The sequence below is a fragment of the Pongo abelii genome, chromosome 6 (assembly GCF_028885655.2).
Source record: "Pongo abelii isolate AG06213 chromosome 6, NHGRI_mPonAbe1-v2.0_pri, whole genome shotgun sequence".
NCBI classification, from domain to species: Eukaryota; Metazoa; Chordata; class Mammalia; order Primates; family Hominidae; genus Pongo; species Pongo abelii.
Window position 1 is genome coordinate 63,669,543 of NC_071991.2, and position 5,184 is coordinate 63,674,726.

Genomic DNA, 5,184 nt, shown 5'->3' on the forward strand with positions numbered 1-5,184 from the left:
TCTGCTTTTGGCCCACAAAGACGAGGTGTAACCCTAAGTTCAGTTCTCATAATTCTGCAATTCAAACTCAAAACTGTCTGCCTCAATTTCATACACTGCCATAATTTCAACCATCATCTCCATGCAAAAGACTTTCCTATCTAGACTGCTGATTCTGATCTCTTCTCAGGACCAATGTCCAGATACAAACTAGACACTTTCAATATACTATTAGCTCAGACTTATTAACAAATATCAAAATTCAGGTTCATCACTTTCATTTTCTAAAAGTCATTTACTTCAATGGCACAAGCACTTTCATGGTCATTCAGATTCAAACTCTACAGAATTACCCTTACAATGTTTTTCCTCTCTCCATTCATACATCAAATTCTTTTTTATTTTTATTTTTTAAGACTCTTGAGAACCACATACTTTACACTCAAGTTCAGATTTCCCATCACTGATATCTGAGTCAATACTATGGTCCCGAAACTGGCTTTCCCATTTCTCCTATGTCTGTTAAAAAATAAAACTAGCTTGGGCAACATGGCAAAACCCTGTCTCTACAAAATACAAAAATTAGCTGGGCATGGTGGCAGCACACCTGTAGTCCCAGCTGCTTGGGAGGCTGAGGTGGGAGGATTGCTTCAGCCTGGGAGGTGGAGGTTGCAGCAAGCCAAGATCACACCACTGCACTGCCTGGGTAAGAGAGTGAGATCCTGTCTTCAAAAAAAAAAAAAAAACTAAACTAAAACTAAAACACTACTTTATAAATGAAACTTCCCGTCCCCTACCCCTCAAAAATATACACATTCACATATCCTTTTCACCTGTCCTTGGCCTGACATTGTCATTCTACAACCAAACTTCTACCAACCTTGCGAACTTCATTTTCTAACATTCTCCTCAAAGTCTCCACTACAACTTTAAAGGTCTATCCATTCTTTCTTATACAAAGCATATTCCAACTTCCTATTGAGAGGTGACAGCGTGCTGGCAGCCCTCGCAGCCCTCGCTCACTCTCGGTGCCTCCTCGGCCTCAATGCCCATTCTGGCTGCGCTTGAGGAGTCCTTCAGCCCGCCGCTGCATCGTGGGAGCCCTTCTCTGGGCTGGCCAAGGCTGGAGCCGGCTCCCTCAGCTTGCGGGGAGGTGTGGAGGGAGAGGCACGGGCGGCAACCAGGGCTGCGCATGCTGTTTGCGGGCCAGCTAGAGTTCCGGGTGGGCGTGGGCTTGGCGGGCCCCGCACTTGGAGCGGCTGGTCGGCCGGCCGACCCTGCTGGCCCCAGGCAGTGAGGGGCTTAACACCTGGGCCAGCAGCTGCGGAGGATGCGCTGGGTCCCCCAGCAGTGCTGGCCCACTGGCGCTGCGCTCGATTTCTCGCCGGGCCTTAGCTGCCTAACCGCGGGGCAGGGCTCGGGACCTGCAGCCCACCATGCCTGAGTCTACCCCCACCTAGCCGTGGGCTTCTGCACAGCCTGAGTCTCCCCCCACCCCGCCCCCCCTGCCGTGGGCTCCTGCGCAGCCTGAGTCTCCCCGATGAGCACCACCCCCTGCTCCACGGCGCGCAGTCCCATCGACTGCCCAAGGGCTGAGGAGTGCGGGCGCATGGCGCGGGACTAGCAGGCAGCTCCACCTGCAACCCTGGTGCTAGATACACTGGGTGAAGCCAGCTGGGCTCCTGAGTCTGGTGGGGACTTAGAGAATCTTTATGTCTAGCTAGGGGACTGTAAATACACCAATCAGCACTCTGTATCTAGCTCAAGGTTTGTAAACACACCAATCAGCACTGTGTCTAGCTCAAGGTTTGTAAATGCACCAATCAGCTATGTCTAGCTAATGTGGTGGGGACCTGGAGAATCTTTATGTCTAGCTAAGGGATTGTGAATGCACCAATCTGCACTCTGTATCTAGCTCAACGTTTGTAAATGCACCAATCAGCACTCTGTGTCTAGCTTAAGGTTTGTAAATGCACCAATCAGCACTCTGTGTCTAGCTCAGGGTTTGTAAATACACCAATCGACACTCTGTATGTAGCTAATCTACTGGGGACGTGGAGAACTTTTGTGTCTAGCTCAGGGAATGTAAACGTACCAATCAGCACCATGTCAAAACGGACCAATCAGCGCTCTGTAAAACAGACCAATTGGCTCTCTGTAAAATTGGCCAATCAGCAGGATGTGGGTGGGGCCAGATAAGAGAATAAAAGCAGGCTGCCCGAGCCAGCAGTGGCAACCCACTCAGGTCCCCTTCCACAGTGTGGAAGTTTTGTTCTTTTGCTCTTTGCAGTACATCTTGCTGCTGCTCACTCTTTGGGTCCACACTGCCTTTATGAGCTGTAACACTCACCGCAAAGGTCTGCAGCTTCACTCCTGAAGCCAGCGAGACCACGAACCCACCGGGAGGAAAAAACGACTCCAGACACACCGCCTTAAGAGCTGTAACACTCACCGTGAAGGTCTGCAGCTTCAATCCTGAGCCAGCGAGACCACAAACCTACCAAAAGGAAGAAACTCTGAACACATCGAACATCAGAAGGAACAAACTCTGGACACGCCACCTTTAAGAACTGTAACACTCAATGCAAGGGTCCGCGGCTTCATTCTTGAAGTCATTGAAACCAAGAACCCACCAATTCCGGACCCACTATCTTTTGTACAATGCCTTCCTTCTTTATTCCTGTTAGGGCTCTACTTTTCTCAAACAATCAGTTCAAGCCTACCAGCCTTCATGGAGTCTTTTATTTCTGTCCTGGCTCTCAGAAGATTCATCCTACTCTTAATTTTAGTATTACCATCTTTTACCATTCATCTCTCTTTTAGCATATGCCACTTGTATTACTTCTATGCATTACCTTTTATTTTAATGAATATTCTGTCTCCTCAACTGGAACAAAACCTTTTAGAAGGCAAAGGCTTCTACCTTTATGCTCTCAGAACTTAGCCTTGTGCTTACACTTAGTAGGAATTTAAGGAATAAGTCCCAAAGAAATGGATATGCAGCTGAGAAGTGGTAAGAGAACAAAGTTAGTAAACAGGACCACTAACAATTAAATGGATAAAATAGGAAATAACGGTAAAAAGCAATCTGCCATGAGAGCAGAAAATATGAGCAAAGGCAATCACAGAATCAGGTATTAGTGTACTAACCATCTAAAAACAGTATAATCTTATTACAGTGATCATCAAATGATTCTTGGGACTTTTCTGCTTTACAGGCAGTTCATCCAAACAAGTAACGCTCAAAATATATTACCTGGGTAAAACACAGAGTTTATGGTTAGTATCTTTCCCCTCTGCCATAGTATTTACTTTAATGAAATCTGATATACCAAGGCAAGCTGGCAGCTTGTGTGGGGGGGTATAAGAATTCCCAAAACATGGTGGCTCACGCCTGTAATCCCAGCACTTTAGGAGGCTGAGGCAGGTGGATCACGAGGTCAGGAGATCGATACCAGCCTGGCTAACACGGTGAAACCCTGTCTCTACTAAAAATACAAAAAGTTAGCCGGGCGTGGTAGTACATGCCTGTAGTCCCAGCTACCCAGGAGGCTGAGGCAGGAGAATCGTTTGAATCTGGGAGGCAGAGGTTGCAGTGAGCTGAGATCGCACCACTGCACTCCAGCCTGGTGACAGAGTGAGACTCTGACTCCAAACAAAACAAAACAAAACAAAAAAAAACAATTCCCAAAACATTACAATGATAGCTTTAATTCTATAGAAGTTTAAATCAGTCTAGCTCTGGAAATACAGAACTAATGCTCAGTGCTAAGAGGGTACAGTATGCCCTGTCAGTTCTTAGTGTCATAGCTTAAAATAGCTGCATAGTTTAGGGCCAAGAGAGGTTGGTCCAACACTGTTAAGCTGTCATGGATCAGTCTAACTCCATAGATGGCTATTTTAAGCTGCATCTCTAAACAGCAAATTGAGCAATCAGGAAACACTAGATTTCTATATTCAAGTGTGAATGAACTGGCCACAGATTTTTCTCTAAAATCGTGCGTGTGTCAGGGAGGGGAGGGGGGTGCCACCTAAGAACCATCTTGCATATTCTACCAAGCAATCCAGATCTATCTTCAGTAGTAGGGAATTCAGCTTTTCACCTCCAATTAAGGTGAAAAGAGTATGAGCACTTATTTGGGGAAACGGAGGATTTTAAAAAATTATTATATTAATTTTCTTGGACACAAATGACTTTTGGCATTTCTGTGGTGAAGGAAGAAGAGATGAGAACACAGGCAAAGAAAAGGTTTCATTCACTTATGTGATGAATTCACAATATGATTTTTAAAAACTCATTTATAGAAATAAACTGGCTGGACGCAGTGGCTCATGGCTGTACTCCCAGCACTTTGGGAGGCCGAGGCAGGTGGATCACCTGAGGCCAGGAGTCCAAAACTAGCCTGGCCAACATGGTGAAACCCTGTCTTTACAAAAATTAGACGGGCATGATGGCAGTTGCCTGTAATCCCAGCTACTCTGAAGGCTGGGGCGGAAGAATCACTTGAACCCAGGAGGCGGAGGTTGCAGTGAGCCAAGATTGTGCCATTGCACTCCAGCCTGGGCGACAGAGTGAGACTCCATCCACCCCCCTGCCCAAAAAAAAAGACATAAACCTTGACAGGAAAACTGCACTTGATGGAAAAGACTTATTTAAATAATTTAAAGACGTGGTCAGACAAGAAATGAACTTCACTGTAAAGCCATAATCAAAGCCAAATCCTTTTAATACATGACCCCTACATTTCTTCTTTGAAAGTTATAAGAACTCTAAAGAGTAATTTAGCCTTTTAATTTCATCAAAATAAACCCCCAAAAGATCATGAATTTACAATACCTATATTACTATTTCTAAAATTAGTGATTTATTACATTAATTGCTCATAGCTAAGATAGTTCAAGATTATTTCTACATATGTGCGACTGCACTCCATCTTGGCCAACAGAGCAAGACCCCAACTCCTAAACACAAACACACACATGCATACACACACACACCCCCACACACACCCCTACTGAAAAAAAAATAACAGTGGGTCATGGTCATACCGCTTACCCCTTTGTCACACTGGGGGATTTAATTATTTTATATTGCTATGTTGTTGGTTCCTTTGAAAAACTCAATGTGCTTCATCATCTTAGCAGACAATGGTCTGTTAATTATCAAAAATACTCTTGGCCTGCTTACTCTAGATGATTCTGAAA

General features: G+C 45.2%; 1 protein-coding gene across 1 annotated transcript in view; it reads right to left on the reverse strand.

The window, feature by feature from the left end:
* SP4 (Sp4 transcription factor) overlaps window positions 1-5,184 on the reverse strand; it is an 86,658-nt gene that overhangs the window by 51,983 nt on the left and 29,491 nt on the right. The window lies entirely within an intron of this gene.